General features: G+C 39.5%; 1 protein-coding gene across 3 annotated transcripts in view; it reads right to left on the reverse strand.

Annotated features, from left to right (window-relative positions):
- The window catches only part of PLS1 (plastin 1), a 114981-nt gene that overhangs the window by 49702 nt on the left and 40481 nt on the right, over positions 1 to 24798 (reverse strand). The window contains exon 2 of one of the 3 annotated variants that reach the window (XM_054247177.2): positions 3306 to 3508. The exons of the other annotated variants lie outside the window; for them this stretch is intronic. The gene's annotated coding sequence lies outside the window, so the exon portion shown is untranslated. The remainder of the gene's footprint in view (positions 1 to 3305; positions 3509 to 24798) is intronic. 3 annotated transcript variants of the gene reach the window in all.

The following is a 24798-nucleotide window of genomic DNA, read 5'->3' on the forward strand; positions in this document are numbered from 1 at the left end:
AGTGGGTCAAGAACTGTACTAACCTCACATACATCACCTTACTATGTATTCATCTGCTCTACTGATGGTACCAATATCATCCCTTAAAAATGTATATTTGAAGCCCACGGAAATTAGGTGACCTGCCCAAGGAAGGTAGATGAAATAAGAGATTCAAAAGCCAATCTTTTCCTAGTGCCCAAGTTCTCAAGTTCTACATGTAGTTCAATTAGCACTCCTACTCTCTCAAGGCAAGCATCATTAGTTTTAAAGAAAGGAATGATGACTACTTAACACTAAAGTGTGAATAACCAGTAAACCAAGCCCTTAAAGTGTTAACTCTTCCAACTATATTTACATTACAATTTAATCAATATTTATACATCAGTAAGATAAATGAATCACATCTGTTTCTCAAAAATATACTAAATAAAAAGGCAAACAGCTAAAGTATACATACAGCATACTATTTGTTGTAAATTATAAAAACACAAAATATTATATATGTTGCCATACATATGTAGTAAAACCAAACACACATGAGAATAACACAACAAATTCAGAATAGTGGTTTTTTTTTTTGAGACGAAACTTCACTTTGTCGCCCAGGCTGGAATGCAGTGGCATAATCTCAGCTCACTACAGCCTCTGCCTCCCAGGTTGAAGCAATTCTCCTGCCTCAGTCTCCTATGTAGCTGGGATTATAGGCACCCACCACCACATCTGGCTAATTTTCATTTTTTTATTTTTAGTAGACACAGGGTTTCACCATGTTGGCTGGGCTGGTCTCAAACTCCTGACCTCAAGTGATCTGCCAGCCTCAGCCTCCCAAAGTGCTTGGATTAGAGACGTGAGCCAATGTGCCCAGCCTGTTACATCATTTTTAAAGAGATAGTTGAAGCAATTATGGCAAAATGTTAATATCTGCTCAATCTAGGAAGTGAGTATGTGGACATAGATTATACTGGTTCTGTACTTTAGTCTTTTGCTTTAAATAATTCATATTATAAAAAATTATTCTTAAAGAGAAAAAAGAATGCTTCTTAATACAAAGCCACAAGCCACTAATAAAGGAAAATCAGGCCATAAAAAATAATAAAAAATAAAGATGACCAAGAATATGTTTTTGAACAGGGGAAATTGTACCAAGGCTTTGGGAAACTTCTTTTAAGTACTTCAATCTTGAACAATTAAAATAATTAATATTATTGTGGCAGAATAATTTATTAAAATGTTAAATTGTGTTTATTCTTTATCCTCCTCAATTAAAGCAGTAACACTTTCTTGTTTGAGGGACTCTGGCAGCAAAGAAGGCAGAACCAGTCTAGAATCCCTCAGCCTTTAGGAAGAAGCATGAACCTCCTAGAGGGCTTACTTGGGTTGGATATCCTGGCAATGGGGTCAGGGGGAAGAGGCCACCTCTGAGAAACCACTAGATGAGAAAGGCAGAGAGAGGAAAAGATTGCCCCCACAGGGAGGAAGGGAAATCTGTGGGTGCTGCTTGCTGCCCTAGGGGTGGCAGGTGCAACAGAACCTCACCAGAAAGAATCTGCAGACTAAACCAAGGGGTATTTCCCAGGTAGCCACTGAAGATTGATGATGGGGAATAGAAGCACTTCCTCTCAGCCCTTTGCTCTATATTAGACCCCAGGACAAGAGAGGCTGAGGGGCAGATCCCAGCTGCATTAGAAAGACTTGGCAGTATTTGGGCAGAATGAAGCATGACAATAAAAATAAAGTTGCTTGAAAGAATATCAAGAAATGTGATATTTCTTTTACCTGACTTTTATTTTAAAAAGCCTTGATAGTGTTTCTCTGGAGAACTGACTTTGATCAGAGGTTCCAGAATATTTCAGTATCTCTGGGGAGTAGAAGTTCTACTGGTAACCCATGTCTTGCTCTCCTTCTTTGCACATTATTCTCTCTCTCACCATAGCCCTTCCCTTTTCCTACGTTACTTCCTATTTTCAGTCCTCCATTACAAGTTTAAAGATCACTGAATCACATCACTATGTGAAAAAAAAAAACAGCTAAGAAATAGTTGAAGAATTTTCCTTCTAGTGTAAAGGAAAACCTGGAAAATATTTTCATCTATATGTCTAGCAATCTCCTTATTCAACCATATTTCAGAACAGGGAGCTGTATCATTCATTTTGGACAAAGTAAGCATTCATACTCCAAATCAACCTGTCTACTTTTTATCAGATTTTCTTTAGTTAATAGGAATGTCTACTGACTCTTGAATATTTTTAAGTGGCTAGGTGCGGTAGCTCACATCTGTAATCCCAGCACTTTGGGAGGCCGAGGCAGGCCAATCAAAAGGTCAAGAGATCAAGACCATCCTGGCCAACATGGGGAAACCCCATCTCTACTAAAAATACAAAAATTAGCCAGGCGTGGTGGCATGTGCCTGTAGTCCCAGCTACTCAGGAGACTGAGGCAGAAGGATCACTTGAACCCAGGAGGCAGAGGTTGCAGTGAGCCAAGACTGCCCCACTGTGTTCCAGCCTGGTGACAGAGCAAGACTCTGTCTCAAAAAAAAAAAAAAAAAAAAAAAAAAATATATATATATATATATATATATGTATATGTATGTGTATATATATATCTTTTAAAAAGTTAGCCAGCCATGGTGGGAGACACCTATAGTCCTAGTTACTTGAGAGGCTGACGCGGGAGGATCACTTGAGCCCAGAAGTTTGAGGCTGTAGTGAGCTTTGTGCCATCGTGCTCTACCCTGGGCAACACAGCAAGACACTGTCTCAAAAAGATAATTTTTTTGTAAATTTTTTCCTAATCACATTAGAAAGGAGTTAATGATATAGTCTTCATTCTTCTCTAGGTGAAGCTTTTAAGTTCTGATCCTCTTGTGCAAACACTAGATATATAAACAAAGAAATCTTCTAGCAAAGCAGAGAACAGAGAAGACTTACCAACATCCCCCCCAACTAGCTCACCACATGGGCCCACCATGGTCATCTCCATGAGCAGCCACGGTCATTATATTCCTGTGCATTTGCAGTTTGGGACTGGCCTTCAGTGGCAGTTAGACTTACCTCCAAGTTAGACTTAGCCCCTAGTAAGGGGCTACATATTGGAGTTTTAAGTAAATAGAAAAGTCTTGGAGTTTAAATTTATTCATTCATGTATACAACAAATACATCCTATTTGGCCGGGCTAAATGAAGATATAAAGATGAATAAGAATCAGTTTCTCTGGGGAACAATCCAAGATGGCTGATCGCTATCATCTCAGGATTGCAGCTCCCAGTGAAAGCGCAAAGCACGAGAGGACGCCACACTTTCAGACAAATTTTGGTCACTCACGGAGCAGAAGATTCCCAGTGGAGGAGTCGCACGGGTCACCAGCGCAACTCTTGTGGCCGGCGCAGCGGTTTTGCCAGCACCTCGGCGTGGCAGCTCTTGGTGTAGAGTAAATGGGACTGGTTCCCCTTCTCACCGAGGTTTGGAGCTCCGGGAAGGCAGAGCCGCCTATTACAGACTCAAGAAGTAAGCCAGACTGGAGATTCCTGGGCAGAAAAACACCATCAGTCTTAACGCCGCTGTTTTGGCCGGTGCAGTGGGTTGCTCAGATTTCGGCCCTGGGAATTAACAACTTGGGACATCCACTCAGAGACCTAATTTGAAAGTTGGTAATTACAAAGACGACAGGTGGATAAATTTACAATGATGGGAAGAAACCAGCGTAAAAAGGCTGAGAATACTCAAAATCAGAATGCCTCTCCCTCTAAAGAGGATCACAGTTCCTCACCAACAAGGGAACAAGGCTTGATGGAGAACGAGCGCATCCCATTAACAGAATCAGGCTTCAGAAGATGGATAATAAGAAACTTCTGTGAGTTAAAAGAACATGTTGTAGCCCAATGTAAAGAAACTAAGAACTTTGAAAAAAGGTTTGATGAAATCCTAATGAGAATAGACAACTTAGAGAGGAATATAAGTGAATTAATGGAACTGAAGAATACAATGCAGGAACTCCGAGAAGTATGCACAGGTTTAAACACTTGAATTGTTCAAGCAGAAGTAAGGATATCAGAGGTCGAAGTCCAACTTAATGAAATAAAATGACAAGATTAGAGAAAAAAGGATAAAAAGGAATGAGCAAAGTCTCCAAGAAATGTGGGACTATGTGAAAAGACCAAATTTACGTTTGATAGGTGTACCTGAATGCGACAGAGAGAATGAATCCAAGCTGGAAAATATTCTTCAGGATATTATTCAGGAAAATTTTCCGAATCTAGCAAAGCAGGACAATGTTCAACCCCAGGTAATACAGAGAACACCACAAAGATATTCCTCAAGAAGAGCAACCCCAAGGCACATAATCATTAGATTCACCAGGGTTGAAATGAAGGAGAAAATACTAAGGGCAGCCAGAGAGAAAGGTCAGGTTACCCACAAAGGGAAGCCTATCAGACTTACAGCAGACCTCTCAGCAGAAACTCTGTAAGCCAGAAGAGAGTGGGGGGCCGATATTCAACATCCTTAAAGAACAGAACTTTCAGCTCAGCATTTCATATCCAGCCAAACTAAGCTTCACAACTGAAGGAAAAATAAAATCTTTTATGAACAAGCAAGTACTCAGAGATTTTATTACCACCAGGCCTGCTTTACAAGAGCTTCTGAAAGAAGCATTACACATAGAAAGAAACCAGTATTAGCCTTTCTAAAAATATACCAAAAAGTAAAGAGCATCAACATAAAGAAGAATTTACATCAACGAATGGATCAAACAGCCAGTTAACATCAAATGGTAGTAATCCTAAATTTAAATCAACTAAATCCCCCAATCAAAAGACAGAGCCAAAACCCAACGGTATGCTACATCCAGACCCATTTCACATGCAAGGATACACAAAGACTCAAAGGGATGGAGAAAGATTTACCAACCAAATGGAGAGCAAAAATAAATAAATAAAAAGCAGGAGTTGCAATTCTCGTATCTGATAAAATAGATTTTAAAGCAACAAAGATATAGTGGTAAAAGGATCAATGCAACAACAAGAGCTAACGATCCTAACACCCAGATACATAGAGACTTAGACTCAATGAGACAGAAAATTAATAAGGATATCAAGGACTCGAACTCAGATCTGGAACAAGTAAACTTAACAAATATTTATAGAGCTCTCCACTTTAAATACACAAAATATACATTCTTGTCAATACCACATCACACCTACTCATAGGTCTAAATGAAATATTGATTGACCATTATTAATACCCATTTTTTTTTTAGAATAAAGCAACATTTCTGTTCTCTCTCCCACTTTTTCTTCCTCTTTCTTACTCTCCTTCACTCCTTTTTTTCCTTTCCTTCTCTCAAAAAAAGAAAAAAAGAAATCAACTTGTAGACCTCTAGACCCAGGTCGGCAATGTCTGTTTCATTGCCTGATTCCTTCCTTCCCTTCTCTCCCTCCCTGCCTCCCTCCCTCCCTTCCTCCCTTCCTACAAAAAAAAAAAAAAAGAATCCATTTCTCTGAAAACTATACTCATATAGTGCTTATCAGGTTCAACTGTAAATGCCTGAAAAGTTTAATTAAAACTGATTTTTTGTAAATAGTATAATTTTATGATTATTGCTCTTTGATGAACAAATTAGAATCATCTTCTAATTCACTTTCTGTTTAAATCTGAATATAAAGGGGTATCTTATTATACTATATACCACTTATTATAGTAGTTATTCAGCATATATCATATATGGCTTTGGATTAGAAGTTTCTGAAATATGACCAGGTGTGGTGGCTCACATGTGTAATCTCAGCACTTTGGGAGGTTGAGGTGGACAGATCACTTAAGCTTAGGAAATGGAAACCAGCTTGGGCAACATGGCAAAACCCCACCTCTACTAAAAAAAAAGTATAAAAATTAGCCAGGCATGGTGGCTTGCAGCTGTAGTCCTAGACACACTGGTGGCTGAGGTGAGAGGATCGCTTGAGCACAGGAGTTGTAGGTTGCAGTGGGCCGAGATTATGCAACTACACTCCAGCCTCGGCAATAGAGCCAGACCATATAAAAAAAAAAAATTCTGAACTAATTGTAACCAGTGCAATTGTATCATATGGAGTGGTGATGTAAAAAGATGGCTAAAAGGGGTGGGTGAGAAAATGCATGTGTGCAAATACACTCACATGCATGAGTTTCAGAGAAAACAAGAATAAGAGAAACACAAAGAGCAAAGACTTGAAGAAAAGAGAAACATGTTATTGGAAAAGCATTTGGTATGAGAAGGAGTCACACTGCAGCAAAATTATCTCTTTTTTCATTAAAGCTCAGTACAAGTCAGGGACAGCAGTTACCAGAATATCAATGTAAAAACATGCAGTGAGTCAGCAAATATTTGGTGAAGAAAAACATGGACGTGAACCCACAAAAAGCCTATACACAAGGACTTAGAAGAAATAACTTTCCCAAGGAAAGACAACATATTGAAACCAAAGCTGCTGGTACCACAGCTCTGACTTCACTTTTTAATACATGGGATTTGGTCACTCAAGCACAGAGGTTCAAATGTTATTTGACTTGTGCAACTGAATGAATGAGTTAGATTTGCTTATTGAATGGTTAAATCAGCATGCCAAAAACAACAACAACACGTCTCTTCTCACAAGGCCCTCATCCCGGAGTTCTCTCCATTATCCATTGTTAACACCATACAGGCAGTCTTCAGTTTTGAAACCCAAACACTTCAAATGGTCACTGAGGAAGTACATATGGAAGGGATGCCCTAGGCAAACAGGGACAATGTGAAACGTGTGCCTCACTTTGGTCCCCCAGCCACCTACCCTGTGCCCTCGGCTCCACTCAGATAGATGCGCTAATGGATTTGCCATGCCTTCGAGGACAAGGGTACTGCTCCCTCACTGCAGCCTGTCCAAGGGGCATGAAAATCCTTGCCTCTTTGCTAATACAGCCAAGGTTAGCAAGTTTTCTTAGCTGAAAAATAGGAAACTAGATTAAAAGTATATATAAAAGGTGCAAGGTAGGGTTTACTAACCATCACACAATAAAAGGTATCCATAGGTGACTGACTGGAACTATTTGTAGGGATGAAAGAAAGGGAATGACTTAGTCTCCAGTTCTTTCCTGAAGCCTCCAGTCCTCTCTAAATCCAACACTGGGTGAATATAGGTAACTTGTAAGCAGGGGAAATTAGAATCTACAAAGTGGGAATCATCAGTTCTTCTAAGGACCTGCTGAACAATGATGCCCCATGGCCCCAAGCTCAGCAACATTTCCAGTCTACAGCCATGAACATTCTTCCTGGTTCCTGAAGTCCTGGATGAAGAAAGAGACCCTTTACTATTTGACTCCCCAACCTACTCCTTCCCTAATGTGTCCATAACACCTGTCGCCTGGAAATCCCATCCAGGTCTCTAAGCCTACAGGGCCAGGCAGGGAAAGTCACAATTGTGATTCAGGCCTGATAGGGGATAGAAAGGGCTCTGAAAGGGGGCAGCCACTGCTGAGCTCCAGTGGACTGTTGCCAAGAGGAATGGGGCCCAGTGTTGCTAGATCTTCTGATTTTTCAAGGGAAGTCAGAGATCCGTATTTTTATGTGAAATATGATTTTTAAACTTTGGCAAACAATTTGAATTATAATAAAGCACTGTGTGTGCCAGATGAGTCCTGCAGCCTATTAAGTTTGGTTCCTCACCTTCTTGATTCTGTTCATTCACTGGCCTCCCATGGGGCCTTGATGGAAATGCTGTGTGTTTCTTTAGAAATATTCCCATCAGCTGGGAACAGTGGCATGTGCCTGTAGTCCCAGCTACTCAAAAGGCTAAGGTGGGAGCATTGCTTGAAGCCAGAAGTCTGAATCCAGCCTGGGCAAGACAGTGAGACCCTGTCTCCATCTCTCTCTCTCTCTCTCTCTCTCTCTCTCTCTCTCTTTTTTTTAATGAGTTTTTTTCTTTTTCTTTTTTTTTTTTTTTTTTTTTTGAGATGGAGTTTCGCTCTTGTTACCCAAGCTGGTGTGCAATGGCGCGATCTCGGCTCACCGCAACCTCTGCCTCCTGGATTCAGGCAATTCTCCTGCCTCAGTCTCCAAAGTAGCTGGGATTACAGGTGCCCATCACCATGCCCAGCTAATTTTTGTATTTTAGTAGAGATGGGGTTTCACCATGTTGGCCAGGCTGGTCTCTATCTCCTGACCTCAGGTGATCCACCCTCCTTGGCCTCCCAAAGTGCTGGGATTACATGTGTGAGCCATTCTGCCTGGCCCTGTCTCCATCTCTTAAAAGAAAAGAGAAAAGAAAAAGAACTCTTAAAAGAAAAGAGAAAAGAAAAAGAAACAGTCCCATCAAATTAGTTCACTGAGGGCCAGAAGAAAACATTTTGTGTCATAATTTGTCAAAACCTAACCTCAGTTTTACACCACTCATCATATCCCTGAAACCAATAAGGGGCATTTCCAATTGTCACCTCCTCTGAAAGATGAGGGGCCAGCAGGTCACAAGCCTATTAACCACAGGGTCTTTCCCCACTCAGGCAACTGGGCCTGTCCAGCATCCCAGGATCTTTTTCTTCTCATTTAGTATTTATATCCCTACCTCCCCTACTCCTACTCCCACTTTAGGCCTTCCCTGGCTCTCTGGGAAAATTCAACACATGAGTATTACCCAAGACCCCATCATTATAATGTTACAGTATTAACACTTCAGGTATAATTTCCTCAACATGTTTTGTTTTCTCCTTCAGCAACTATTTCCCTTCTGGCAACAGCCCTAACTTCAGTTCTGACATCTAGCTGTAATGATAAATCTATGCCATTTTGGATAAGGCTCCAGGTCCAAGCCACACAGCACATCATATTCCCTGACTACAGTGATTGTGCTTTAAGAACAGGCAAAAAACTGAGCCAGACCCAACAAGACATAACAAGGTTTTCGTGAAGTATTCCATGAGAGTCCACATGATCCCCTGAACCAGAGAGGAAGTAGAGGTCAGAGGAGCTGCAGCCATCATGCCTCTAACAAAGAGAGAACACAAGGCTCAGCAGAAGCCAAAAACCATACAAAAATTAGCTGGGGGTGGGGGCAGGCACCTGTAGTCACAGCCACTTGGGAGGCTGAGGCACAAGAATCACTTGAACCTGGGAGGAGGAGGTTGCAGTGAGCAGAGATCACGCCACTGCATTCCAACCTGGGTGACAGAGCGAGACTCGGTCTCAAAAAAAAAAAAAAAAAAAAAAAAAAAAACAGCAGCAGCTGCAGCCAAAACCAACACTGCAGAAGACAAACAGCAAAGACAAGACATATTCTGGCAGGTTTGTCTGAGTCCTGATTTCCACTGTTTTTTCTTTGTTGTTGTTTTTGTTGGTGGTGGTGGTGGTGGCGGTGGTTACTCGAAACAATTTATTAAAAGCCATTTAAACTGGCTTTCTATTGCTTTCAGCAACAAGTGTCTAAATATACAGAGAGCAAAAACAGACATAATCTACACGAACAAAATGGGAGGGAAATCACTTCCTCAAAGGATGGAGAATATTTGGGCATTCTGAATTGGGAAAGAAAATTAACCATAATTATGTTTTCCAAATAAGTTTACATCTAGATAAAAGGCACTACTTTGGTCATGATTTGTATTTTACCAGTACCTCACCTAATCCCAGAAATTCCATGCATCAGGGACCACAGAAGTCAGTTTATAGTTGCTCCCACATTGATCAGCAGTATTAAAAATTATATTCATAGCCTAAAAGTCTCTAGACCTTTGACTTCTTTGTACTTTTTCTTCCCTTTCCCTTCATCCAGAAAAATTCTTCCCATTCACTTTTTTTTAAGACAGAATCTCTCTGTTGCCCAGGGAGGTTCAGTATTGCAATCTCGGCTCACTGCGACCTCCTGGCTTCGAGCGATTCTCCTGCATCCCTAGTAGCTGGGATTACTGGCACAAGCCACCAGGCCTGACTAATTTTTTGTATTTTTAGTAGAGATGGGGTTTTACCATGTCAGTCAGGCTGATCTCGAACTCCTGACCTTGTGATCTGCCTCCCTCAGCCTCCCAAAGTGCTGGGATTACAGGTGTGAGCCACCACACCTAGCTTTTTTTTTTTCCTCTTAACATAGGGTCTCACTCTATTGCACAAACTGGAGTGCAGTGTCATGATCATGGTTCACTGCAGCCTCAAACTCCAGGGCTCAGGTGATCCATCTGACCCTCCCAAGCAGTTGACACTACAGGCGTACACCACCAAGCCCGCTATTAACTTTTAATTCACCTTCAGCTAAAGATGACAAAGTGAGTAGTAATATATTATGAGAAATGGGCAGGTCTTTCTGGCATGAGGCAGGGCAGGGCAATTTAGCTGCAATGACATGCAAAGTCAATAAATCATTAAAATCAGGAAACTTCTAAAGTATTGCATGTAGAGAGAAGAAAGCAATTTACTTAGTATCTGAGAGTAAAAAAATGTATGTCCAAGATGTTAGCAGATTTAGCCAACATCCTACCAAAAGCCGGTACACTGCGCAGCAAGTCTTTTGAAGTTCGCTAGATTTCCAAAGTGGTGCCTGACCCAGATCTCAGTAAGACTCACACTATCATTTGCTGCGTGGCATGATAAAGTACTTTCAAAGCACAAAGGGAACAAGAAAAATGCATGGCAGCCAGGAATTCAGAAGTGAAGGAAGCTGAAAAAAATCAAAACTCTCCACTCATTTTCATATAGCCATTTTTATACATAGTCAGATATCTAACAGTTACATCTTCTCAAAAGAATGGGCCTGAAATAAACCTCATGTAGGAACATTAGAAATGAGAGCTTCTGTATCAAATCTATTTGTTGCCTGTATTGTTTTGAAGTTCCAGTTGACAATAACGATGTCACTATACTGCTGCTCATAATCACACAAGCTGCCTAATTCTCTATTTCCAAATCCTGGAGGAGGAAAATATTCCAAAAGCTGATGCCTCCCACAACTGAATTTTCTCCTCATTTTTAGTTTGCTCCGTTAAACTATACTTCAAACAATTTCCTTCATGAGATCACAGCTTCACCAATTTTAGTTAAATCTTTACCTACATGATTTCCCACTACATCCTGAAAAAGGCCTTCTCTTTCTCCTGAGGCCTCTTCTGTATTGTTCTGCAACTTTCCTTTATGCTATTTTCTGTCTCTAGAAACTCTATTCTCCCATAGTCAAATCTTCACCCGCAAAGCTCAACTTCCACCATGAATTTTTTTCTTCATTGCCCTCATTTCATTTCAGCACAGATTTATTGAGAACATCTAAGGTGCTAGGTGTTGTGCCAAGTGTTAGAGGCAATCAAATGGTGACTCACACACAGACCTGACTCTCAAGGAGTTTACAATTTAGCAAGGGAGTCAATGAACCAAAGACGACAGCAATGGCAAACATGTGACTCCCTTACCCACTGGAGACATCCCTCACCAATTGCAATTCTTTCTCACTGAGCCTTGAGAGGTTCAAGATCCATTTTCCAACACAGTCCTCCGCACAGCCCCTACTAAAGAGTCAGCTCTCAAAATGAACTAGAACCATTATACAGGCTAGAATGAAATAAGCAGGAAAGAAAGAATCACCTGACTAGAAGATTCAGAGAAGGCTTTCTAGAGGAGGTACTGATTGGCTAGTCCATAAAAAATGAACAGGCGGACAGAAAAGATGCAAACCCCAGCTAAGGGAGAAAAACTTTACTGTTCTCCCCACAGACCACTCAGAATCTGACAAATGGAGTTCTTGACTATTTATATTGTATTATAGCATCTTAACACTTTGGAATTTTTAAGCATAGAAGAACTATAAGATACACCATTATCCTTAAGAAACTCCTAAGGTGAGAAGATGATGCCATAAATACAGATTTTAGTTAACAACATCACTTTTAATTTCTCAGTGCAATGATGGTGAGGATTCTAGTCAAAAAGTGTCACTTCTTGGAAAGCCTTTAATATTCTGTTAGTCTTTTTGCCTATTGATCATTTGGATCTCTGGCATATGAAAAACCACCACTCCCATCTCCAAACACTCCTACATTTAGAGCAGGACAATATTGGCCAACTTAGGACTCCTTTTTTCCACCCAAATTGGTCAAAAATACATTTCTTCTGATGTACCTCAGAAAAGAAGGGATATTCTTACTCTCTCTAATCCATGCTTGCTAAGAAGGAATTTTCTACGACTTCCAGGGCTCTTAGCTTCCTCTGTGTCCCCTTACCTACTGACAATGGAAATATTTAATCTCCCATTACTTGCTATTTGTGCCAGTTAAGGTATTTTCACTATAAGCAACAAACAAACAAACCTGATTCTGGTAACATTTGTCAAAAAAGGAATGCACTAGATTTGGGGCATTGGCTCAAAGAATCAAGAGAGGACTGAACAAATAGACTCCCAAAGAACAGGTTCCAGACAGCTCCATGGAGCTCCACAGTAAGAACTATGATGTGCTGCTTTACAACACTGTCTTCAGATGCCTCTACTGCTATCTGAGGATGCCAGTCTAGTTCCCAGGATGTTGAGTGTGACTGGCAGAGCTTCAGCCATATGTCCATGCCTGTGTAAAAGGATACCAGGAAGACAAGACCTAAAGTTAGAGAAAAACCTTTTCCTAGACTCATTTGCCTTCTGTAGTCTCTTTATTTGCATGAAGCAAAGATGAAGTTTTAAATCTGAATCCTAAGCAAATGCAAGCATGCCAGCCTAAGAATCTTTCCCTGACCTGAACTCATTGCATCCAATCAAAAACATAGGAAGGTTGTATAAACATGGCTCATAAAATCTCCCCCTAGCTCCCTACCCAAAAAAACACAAAACACAGCATTCACACCTCATACACAATGGCAGTCCAAACACAGCAAGTGAGACTTCCCTTACCCCTTTAATAAAAGGTATTCATGGGTGTTCACTATCGGCCAAGCACTGTCCTAAGTGTTACATGTATTGACTCATTGAATCCTCACAGCAACTCTATGAGGTTGATATTATCATAGTTCACACTTTAGAATTAAAGAAATTGAAACCAAAAAGCTTCACATAAGTAGCAGACTGGCTGGGATTTGAACCCAAGGAGTCTGCCAAGTCCAGATCCTTAATTACATATTGGCTTTATATTGGTGGTCTCCATCCAGCCCCTTCCATGCCTACATCTTATGTTATACACCCTAGGGCCTTCTCCTATTACAAGCTGCCCTAGAACCTGACTTGTCAGTACAGAACTACCAGGGTGAAGTGTGGTCAGAGTGGGACCTGTCTTATGAAACTCAGGGAATGGATTAAAAGATTTCAATGAACTTTGTAAAAATGACACAAATTTTTTAACATCACATTCTTTTTTTCTGAAAAAGTACCTTGTTCCTATTTTATATGTATTATTTAGTAACAGAAAATTATATATTAGAGAGACAATGCTCAGATTGTAACTGCTTATAATGCCAAATATCTCATTAGAATGAATGCCTCAAGACCAACACTAAAGAACTGTCACAGGAAGCTGTGAGTCACTTCCACGTGCTCTGGAATAACCCAGGTATTACCTCCTGGTTTGTAATCCTCTCTCTGCCAGTTCTAGCTGAGAATTTTAGTGTAAATGATTCACAGCAACACAAGAGAGATTCCAGTGCAACCTGCGTCCACGTAAGCAGGAGAGTCCTACTCAGCATGCTTGCAAGTCAGGGTTTAAACTTTAACCTCTGAAATACACATTGGTTAAAACTTGAAGTTTTTCACTCGTTACAGACATTTCAAATGGTGCTTTTCTGAGTTGCAAGTCTGAGGTACTGTATTTTGCAACCTACATAATCCAACTCTGGCCCTCTCTATTAAAATACAAAAGAAGGAATTGTTTTATACATGTATGTTTTTTCAAGGATTCACAGAAATATTTCCTAAAATCCTAAGTAAGTTTCAATAGGTTATAGATTTGAAAAGGTACTGGAAAATATCAATCACAAAGAATGCCATAACAATTTAAGAAAAACAAACAAAAAACAAAGAATTAATAACTATCAAACTATTAAAACAATTTTTTTTTTTGAGACAGAGTCTCTGTCGCCCAGGCTAGAGTGTAGTGGAGCAATCTAGGCTCACTGCAACCTCCATCTCCTGGGTTCAAGTGATTCTCCTGCCTCAGCCTCCTGAGTAGCTGGGATTACAGGTGCGCACCACCACACCAAGCTAATTTTTTGTATTTTTAGTAGAGATAGGGTTTCAACACATTAGCCAGGATGGTCTCAATCTCCTGACCTCATGATTTGCCCGCCTCAGCCTCCCAAACTGCTGGGATTACAGGCATGAGACACCACGCCCAGCTATATTAACACAATTTACTTAAATAATACAACTAATCAACAAATCTATGTTTTAGAATTCTTTTAATAGTCTACATGCCACCACTGAAGGATTCTACCAAACGGGTTAGAGTTTAGAAGGATTCTACCAAATAGGTTAGAGTTTTTTCCTACTTGCAAAAGATAAGTGTTCCTTAGGGAAACCAGATATTTGCCAGAGAACTATGAAGTAATTATACCTTTCGCTTTCGGAGGAGGAAAGTAGTACCCACTACCAGCTCTGGAAATTGTCTCTCACCAGAGTCTTGGTGTTAGAAAAACTGATAACTGTACTTCATCAAGCATTTTATACTTTCCAAAGCAGTTCCACATCCATTACCTCATTATTAGACAAAGTTGCCCCCATAAATGAATCACGACACGCAAGTTTAACAATTTATAACAGTTATAAAGTCCCATCCACACTCCTCACTCCACAATTAAGAAAAACAGAATTGAGATTGAGGGGTAAAATGATATGCTTCATGTTCCAGAACAAGTCATTGACAATGCTAAGTAAGAGTATGCACATCAAACGAGGACTTTAAGTAAAAAACTACTAAAGAAGTCAGGTACCGTGGCTCGTGCCTGTAACCCCAGCACTTTGGGAGGCCAAGGCAGGAGGATCACTTGAGCCCAGGAATTTGAGACAAACCTGGGTGACACAGAGAGACCCCCATCTCTAGGAAAAATAAAAATAAATTAACCAGGCATGGTGACACACACCTCAGGTCTCAGTTTCTCAGGAGGCTGAGGTAGGAGGATCCTTTGAGCATGGGAAGTCAAGGCTGCAGTGAACCACGATCACATCACTGCACTCCAGGTTGGGCAACAGAATGAGACCCTGTCTCAAAAAAAAAAAAAAAACCTACTGAAGAAAACCAATATCATTTTATATGCCTAAGAGGTTCAAGGCAAAATTAAGACACAATAGGTATTAATGTTTCTATGCCATGAGTTGTATAGCTTCAGAAATAAAAGAGGAGGTCAGGCATGGTGGCTCACACCTAAATCCCAACACTTTAGGAGACCAAGGTGGGCGGATCATCTGAGGTCAGGAATTTGAGACCAGCCTGGCCAACATGGTGAAATCCTGCCTCTATTACAAATACAAACTTAGCCAGGCATGGTGGTGCACGCCTGTAATCCTAGCTACTTGGGAGGCTGAAACAGGTGAATCACTTAAGCCCGGCAGGTGGAGGTTGCAGTGAGCCAAGATCGCACCATTGCACTCCAGCCTGGGCAATAAGAGCGAAACTCTGTCTCAAAAAAAAGAGAAAAGAAATGAAGAAATTAACAAGAGCACAACTACTGTGGGAGATCTTAGCTGCTGACAATTTAGTCGAGAGAAAATGAGGATAAAGAGAGTTCAACTAATAAAATATAGTCTATAACTCTCAGATTATGTTCCTTATTTCCCTAAACTAAATCAAACTTAGCTCTAAGCATACTCAGCATTAGAAGGCCAATGCCAGTTGTTATGTAGATCCCTCTCCATTCTTTGATGTATACCAGGACCCCAGAGCTTATATAAGAGGAAAAATTGGACTCCTTTTTTCATTGGTGAGCGGAGCCTTGGTTCAGTACTCTGATGTCTGCCAGGGATACTTCAGGAGGTTCATTTCTGCTTGACCTCTCTCCATTCAGTTTTTGGCTCTTACCTTGTACCCATCATAGGCCACACCCACAGCTTCAATGCATTCCTATCAAATACAGCCAAACTCATAATGCATTTAGTGAGAAATGCTTTGCTTAAGACTTTGTGGAGAAATCAAGAAGAAAAATTGACTTTACACACCACTGGGCAAAACTGCAAAATTTCCTTTAACTGTTTTTTCTCCAAAGCTCTTCTCTGCGAGAGAGCCACCTCCTCTCTGATCACTCTAAAACTCTCTTCCCTGACAAAACTCCTGGCCCTTCCTTTCTGGGCTCCAGTCTCCCCTTCTCTAAGACCTTAATCCCTCAACCTTCACCTCCACAGCTTTCCTTGTGTTGAGCAATTTAATTCCTTCCTCAGCTTCTACAATTTGCAACCTCTCTCACCCATCATTGCCCTTAACAAATAAAACTTCCATCTAAAGATTCAACTCTCTTGGAAGGCCATAGGAAGACAGCAAATAACAAAAGAAGGCCAGGAATAGGCTCATGCCTGTAATCCTGGGTTGGAAATGTGGGGGGCAAGAGACGGTGGCGGGGTGGGCAGATTGCTTGAGCCCAGGAGTTCAAGACCAGCCTGGGCAGCCTGGCAAAACCCCATCTCTACAAAAAATCCAAAAATTAGCCCAGTGTGGTGGTGCATGGCTGTAGTCCCAGCTACTTGGAGGGGTCAGGTGGGAGGATCACTTGAGCTCCAGGAGGTTGAGGCTGCAAAGGTAAAAATATCACAGACCTATTTAAACTATCTTTTTAAATGGTCATTAAGGTAAATGAAAATAAAAATAACAAGGAAACATTAATACCATTATCTTGCTCAGAAAATTAACCATACTTTTAAACGGATAATAATAAGATAATATGTTCTGGGAAACAAGACCCCACCATATGGGGTGCAAACTGACAGACCACACTGGAGGGGTGAAAACTGCAACAAACTGTAGCACAAATTAGCAACAATAGATTCAAAAGCCTCCAATTAACAAAGCTTTCTTCAAAAATGTTGATGAAACAATTCCATTTGTAGGAATTATTCTACAGAATTATCCCAAAATGAGTGGAGAGATTTTGATACAAATCCTTACTTCATCATTACTTAAAATAATGTAAAATGAAAAGAACCTAAACTTCTAAAAAATAGAGAATTTATTTAATAACATATGGTAAATCTCCTAATAAAAGGAAGATCAGATAGTAATTAAAAATCATGTCCTCGAAGAATATGGGGAAAAATTCACCATATAGTATCAGGTTTCCAAAAAGGAGATTATCAATATGTAAAGTATATTCCCAACCTTGTTTAAAGTATACACCTGTGCAAAGAAAAAAAAGACTGGTTAGACAGAGGTGATAAGGGAAGCATGTCGAAATGTTGAATAAAATACAAATCTTTAAATTTTTTCAATAGATAGATGATCTAGAGCAAGCAAAAGAAATCTCCAGAACCAGATATGAAGTGGGAAGCTGTGTAAGAACAGGGCAACATTCACAACTCAAGGGAGTGAGGCCTCAGATCCTAAACACAGCATAAAGTTAGAAGTGGGACAGAAAGCCCAAACCTGGGAAAAGGCATTCCTGTCTGTAAAGAATTATACTTAACATGTACTACAGGTAGAAAAAAAAGGCACCCAGGAGAAATCTGAACCCCAAAACTACCCTAGAAACTGCCCTGAAACCCAGAACCCAAACGAAACCATAAGGATCTCACAAAGGCAAAAGCATAAGTGCTTCGTAGGAAGACCGCCACCACCCAGAGGACACACTGGACTCCAGCTGAAGATAATGCTCTGAAGACAAAACTTACACAGACAAAATTAAAACTGTAGGAATCCATCAGCATGAAAGTAAGAGACTTCCAAACTGGGAATCACAAAAAGGACTTTGGAATAAATATATTTAAATTATTCAGAGATTTTTAAAAAAGGAATTTGTTCATAAGAACAGAAAATGTTCAAAAAGAAAAAGTATATATCTTTTAAAAAGAACAGGAGATATATATATATATATATATGAAAATAGGAGCTATTTTGAGGTGGGGGTGATGAGATTATGAATGCCTTAAGTTTTTCTATATTGAATATTTCCATCAATGACCAATCATTACTTTACACACACACACACACACACAGGTCATATATCTCTGTGTGTGTGTGTGTGTGTGTGTGTGTGTGTGTGTCACTCGGTCTCACTCTATCACCCAGGCTGCAGTACAGTGGTACAATCATAGCGCATTGCAACTTCAAACACCTGAGCTCAAGCCATTCTTCCACCTCAGCCTCTTAAAGTAGGACTACAGGCATACACTACCATACCTGGCTAAATGTTCTGGGTTTTTTGTTGTTGCTGTCGTTGTTGTTTTGTAGAAACCAGGTCTCACTCTTTTAACCAGGCTGGTCTCTGTAGGCATGAGCCACCAGGCCCAGCTCAAATATTACTTTTTTTTTTTTGAGACGGAGTTTTGCTCTTGTTACCCAGGCTGGAGTGCAATGGCGCGATCTCGGCTCACCGCAACCTCCGCCTCCTGTGTTCAGGCAATTCTCCTGCCTCAGCCTCCGGAGTGGCTGGGATTACAGCCATGCGCCACCATGCCCAGCTAATTTTTTTGTTTTTTGTTTTTTGTTTTTTTTGAGACGGAGTTTCGCTCGTTACCCAGGCTGGAGTGCAATGGCGCGATCTCGGCTCACCGCAACCTCCGCCTCCTGTGTTCAGGCAATTCTCCTGCCTCGGCCTCCTGAGTGGCTGGGATTACAGGCACGCGCCACCGTGCCCAGCTAATTTTTTTGTTTTTTGTTTTTTTGAGACAGAGTTTCGCTCTTGTTACCCAGGCTGGAGTGCAATGGCGCGATCTCGGCTCACCGCAACCTCCGCCTCCTGGGTTCAGGCAATTCTCCTGCCTCAGCCTCCTGAGTAGCTGGGATTACAGGCACGCGCCACCGTGCCCAGCTAATTTTTTGTATCTTTAGTAGAGACAGGGTTTCACCATGTTGACCAGGATGGTCTCGATCTCTCGACCTCGTGATCCACCCGCCTCGGCCTCCCAAAGTGCTGGGATTACAGGCTTGAGCCACCGCGCCTGGCCTCAAATATTACTTTTTATAACAAACAAGAGGAAGAAAAAAAGTGAAGATTCAGGCTTAACTATTCCTGAATGATGGCTAAAAAGAATTTTTGAGAAATGAAGGGGATAAACGTTGATGAACTACTAGAATAAATCCAAACTGGCCTCAAATGAATGCCCCACAACCTAGCCAAACCCATATCAGACCCCACACATTCCATACCATGTTGCCATCATAGTACATCAGCAGATCCTATACATGTTATTTTTAAATATTAACCCTCCATACATGCCCTTCTTCCTGAAATTCTCTTTATCCCTTTAAATTCTTGGTAATCATTACAGAACCAATCAAATACCATGTCTCTTTTGTCATCTTCCTTAAATCCCTCAGCCTGAGTAAGCAACCATGTCACTCAGTGATGTCAAAGGAACTCACTGAGCCTTTTGATTAATGCCATTTTGCACACAGTACTTTCTGTTCATACTGCCTTCAGCAAGGACTATGCATTCTTAGAAATAAGAGACATCTTTTTCAGGTCATCTCTGAAAACTGTTTAAAGCATTATTTATCCAAAGTTGGTGCTTGATAAAAATTTGTTGTATGAACCCAAGTACAGAAAGTCACTGAAACTCTACCAAAAGATAAACTCAAGAAAATCATCCTTAGTCCATTTTTTTTTCTGCCATTGCTTCAGAGAAGTGAAGTAGATTCATCTGCCCACTGTTTGCTTATATCCACTTAAACAACATACATTTCAAATAATAGCAGGATCTGAAATTGTTTTGGTCATGTATTGTTTCCTGTCTCTGATATGCCATGTATGTAATCATACTTATCTCCTCTATTGTATAAAATTCTCCCAGTCAATTTTAATCAATAGCTTAAATCATTTTCCAATGAGCAGTCTGCAGCAGACGTGGTTTTTCTAGGATTCTTTAGACACTGGAAATACATGTAGAACTAGTAATATAAAATGGCTCCCAATTCAATTACGTAAATATTTTATGACTGCTCAGTGTGCAACACTATGTCAAACATCATAAGGGATATAAAGAGAATTAAATTTATTCTCTACACTCAAAAAGTTTAAATTCATTCATTTATTCATCCAGTCAACACTAAGAACTGCTTGTGCACTCTGTCTCATGCTAAGCCCTGTGAAGAACATCAAGAAGTTTAATTTCTGGTCTAGGGATTCCAGGAGCTTTCTTACTAGTTGGGGGGATGTAAGAAAAACAAATTATTAAGCTAAATAGCAACGTTATTATAAGTGTAATCAATAAAATTCACCATCTGGTACAGTCCGGATACAGAAAATTAAAGAGGTGAAAGGAAGATGAGGTGTCTATATACTCAAATGATACAGAAAGTATTCAAGGGAGAAGTAGGAATTGGAGAAAAGCAATGTTATCTCAAGTGTAATGGGTGCAAAACTGCAAAATAATAACTTACTCTTTGACAATCCCAACCCATGCCCTCTACCATTCCACTAGTCAAACCAAGTGAACTTGAAGGGGATTCAGGGTCTTAATGAAGGGACCTCATATGGACATCATTACTACAAACTAAGGGGAAAGTCAGACACTTCAGGTGTCAGCAGGGAGGGATAACCACAACCAGGGACTACACAGTCTCTGCAGAAGCTGGTTTAAGAGAATCGACATCCCTAAACTCAATTCCTCACCCTCCTATCCATGCGATGGCATGACAAAGTTTCTGAAAACTTACTGTCACCACCCAGGGATGCCAATTGGGCTCAACCTCAAATGACTGAGTTTTACCCTGTGTGTTTTACCCTAAGAAAGTCTTCTATTATATGGGTACTGATGATAGAAACTATGTTGTCATAAAACATAAAGATAAATGTTTCTTACACACCTAAATTTTGAGACCTGGGAATTCATCCTTGCTACAGAGTTGTTTTTTAAAAATCAAATACAATACAAGCTAGTACATCATCACATTCCCAAATGCATATTGAGAAAATGTACCTCAGAGAAACAGATGGTGTGGCTAGAAAGAGTTTAAAGACAAATGCTAAACACACTCCCAGGCATCCTTTTTGGAGCACTCAAAAGCAGGCATGTTTCTGCCAACGCTGAAGGGTCACTGTTGACTCTGTGTTCAGAGACGGCTCACAGACCAATTAAGAGGGCCACAAGTTATTACAGGTGTCAACCCTTCATGACAGCACTTCTGTCTTCTCAACACCCTATGCCTTCTTGCCTTCCACTGAGCTTTGAAACCTGGCAGATCCAGAATGCCATGCTGGCTTTACATCTTACTAGCTGTGCAATCTGGGGTTTCTAAAATCTCTGAATCTCACTTTTTATACTGGAATAAATAATACCTAACTTCTAGCATTGTCAGAATCAAATGAGAAAGCACATGTGAAAGGCCAGGCCCTATTTTATTACCTCTTACAGGAGATTATATTCTTAAAATGACTTCCTTAATTATAGAATAAAAAGCTTTATTCTCTAGAGATTTCAGAATCTCAGGTTAAGTGAGCAGATAGACAGGTATGTTGAGGAAAAGGGATCCCCTGGCCCCTATACTCACATCTCACACACGAATTGCAACCTATCACCTTTTCAGATGGGGCTGGCTAGCTTCTTCAAGAGTAGTGACAGTAGGAGGGTGAGTATAGAAATAAAGAATGGAGAAAGAAAACATTAAAGCAGCTCCAAATCTCATGTTTTATATATATATTATCCATAATCTCATATATTATATATATAATCTCATATAGATAACATAGATACAGCTATAATGCAATTATAGATAATACATGAAATACAGATAAATATATTATTATATATTATATGTATCTATGACAATATAGATAATAATAATACATAGAGAGAGGCCCAGCATGTTGTTTATTCACAGATAAAAAGTATTAATCAGGATGATGGGATCTGGGATAACCTTTAACTTTCTATATTTATAAGCTTTTCTTTTCTATATTTAATTATATATCCTGAATACACATAAACATATAAACAGAGGAAAACTACACCGAATTTTTTGGTCTGTTCTTTCACAGGCTTTACACAGGCTCTTTCTTAAAACATAGCTTACACAAAACTATTTATCCACCTTTGAATATTACATTGTAAGTTTTTTCTCATGATGTTAAAGCTTTTCATGAACATTTTTCTAGACTATAAATTGATTTTTAACAGCTTTAACGTATAACTGACATATGCTAAGCTGCACATAATGTATAAAATGTGAAATTTTGACATATTACAACATACTTGAAACTGTCACTATTAAGAAAGTGAACATGTCTGTGATTCCCATATTCCTCATGCTTAGCAATCCCTCCCTCCCATCCTTCTCTGTTCCTAGATAACCACTAATGTGTTTAATGTCACTATAGATTAGCTTGCATTTTCTAGAGGTTTATATAAACAGAATCATGTGTATACACTCTTTTCTTCTGACTTCTTTCAGTTAGCATAAATATTTTGAGATTTATCTATGTTGTGTGTTTTAATAGTTCATTCCTCTATATTTCCAACTAGTGTTCTTTCAAATGGATAAATCACAAAGATGCTTAGGTGTTCAAAGATTTTGGTTATTACAAAAAAGCTGCTAGGAACTACTGACACAAGTGTGTGGACAAACACATTATTTTTTTTTTTCAGTAAATGCCTATAGTAGAATGGCTGAAAATCATAAATGTATATTTGACTTTTTAAGATGCTATCAAGTTGTTTTCCAAAATAATTATACCATTTGCAGTCCCATTAACAGTGTATGAGATTTCCAGTTCCTCCACATATTCGCCAACACTTGGTATGGTTAATCTTTCTAATTTTGGCCATTCAAATAGTGCTATCTCATTATGGTATGTTATTTATACTTCCATAATAACTAATAATGATAAGCATCTTTTCATCAGCTTATCTACCCATCCATGTATCTTCTTTGGTTAAGCATTTAAATATTTTGCCCATTATTTTATTGTGTGTTTTGTTTCCTTAGTGAGTTAAGGGTTGTTTGCATATTATGGATATAAGTGCTTTATTAGATACATACTTTGCAAATATTTTCTCCCAGTCTCAGAATTGTCACATCATTCTCTTAATAGTTTCTTTGAAATGCTAGAACTTTTACATTTTTATGAAGTCCAACTTATCAACCCTTTCTATAATAGACCATGCTTTTGGTGTTGTATCTTAGAAATTTTTATCAAACCCAAGGTCACAAAATTTTTTCTTTCAGAAGTTTTGTATTTTCTAAGACTGATATTTAGGTCTATAGTCTATTTTGGGTTTGTTTGTAATACAAGGTATGAATCAATGTTCTTTCTTTTGCATCTGGGTATCTGATTCTTCCAGCACTCTTTGTGGGAGGTTGTTGTTTCTCCACTGAATTGCATTTGGATCTTTGTTAAAATTCAATTGTCCATATGTGTGAGCCTATTTATGGACTTTCTATTATATTCCATTCATATGTCTACCTTTATGCAAATACAACACTGTTAATTACTGTAACTTTATAAAATGTCTAGAGGGGCCAGGTGTGATGGCTCACACCTATAATCACAACACTTTGGGTGGCTAAAGTGGGAGGACAACTTGAGACCAGAAGGACAGCTTGAGACCAGGGACACCTGGGCAACACAGTGAGAACCTGATCTCTACAGGAAAAAAAAAAAATTAGCCAGGCATGATGGCATGATCCTGTTATCCTAGCTACTCAAAGGCAGAGGTGAAAGGATCTCTTGAGCCCAGGAGTTCAAGGCTGCAGTGAGCCATGATGGTGCCACTGCACTTTAGCCTGGGCACCAGAACAAAACCCTGTTTCTTTAAAAACAAACAAAAAAGCTCTAACAATCAGGTAGCACTAGCTCTCCAATTCTGTTATTTTTGTCCAAAATACTTTGGGCCATTCTAGGTCATTCATATTTCCATATGAATTTTAGAATGAGGATATCCATTTTTACCAAAATAGCCTTCTGAGATTTAGCCTGAAATTCCACTAAACTTAAGGATTGATTCTGGGGAAATGACATCTGAACAATACTGAGAGTTCATCACCATGTTATATCCCTTTATTTAAACCTTTTTTTTTTTTTTTTTAAACAAAGTCTCGTTTTGTTACCCAGGCTGGAGTGCCGTGACACAAACTCAGTTCACTGCAAACCTCACCTCGGTTCAAGCAATTCTTTTGCCTCAGCCTCCTGAGTAGCTGGGACTGCAGACTCATCACCATGCCTGGCTAATTTATTTTTTTTATTATTACTATTACTTTTTTGTATTTCTAGTAGAGACGAGGTTTCACCATGTTGGCCAGGCTGGTCTCCAACTCCTGACCTCAGGTGATCTACCTGCCTCAGCCTCCCAAAGTGCTGAGATTACAGGCGTGAGCCATTGCACCCAGCCTAATTCCCCTTTTAATTTCCTTTACCTCTGGTTTCTTAAGAAGTGTATTAATTTCTACATATTTGTGGATTTCCCTAATTTGATTTTAAATTTAACTCCATTGTGGTAAAAGAACGTATTTTATAAGACTTGAATTCTTTTAAATTATTAAGATTTGTTTTATAGTCCAGCATATGATCTTGGTAAATGTTGTGTGTACCTTAAAGTGTATTCTGCTGCTGTTGACTGGAGTGTTCTATAAATGTCAATAAAGTCAAGGTGGATGATACAAGATGACCATATTTTCATCTCAGATGCTGTATTTTTACTTCTAGATGTTTTATTCGGGTCTCTTAAAATATTTTCTATGTCTCTTACTTAACTCTCTTAAGCATATGAAATATAGCTAT

The sequence above is a fragment of the Callithrix jacchus genome, chromosome 17, assembly GCF_049354715.1.
Source record: "Callithrix jacchus isolate 240 chromosome 17, calJac240_pri, whole genome shotgun sequence".
Lineage (NCBI taxonomy): Eukaryota > Metazoa > Chordata > Mammalia > Primates > Cebidae > Callithrix > Callithrix jacchus.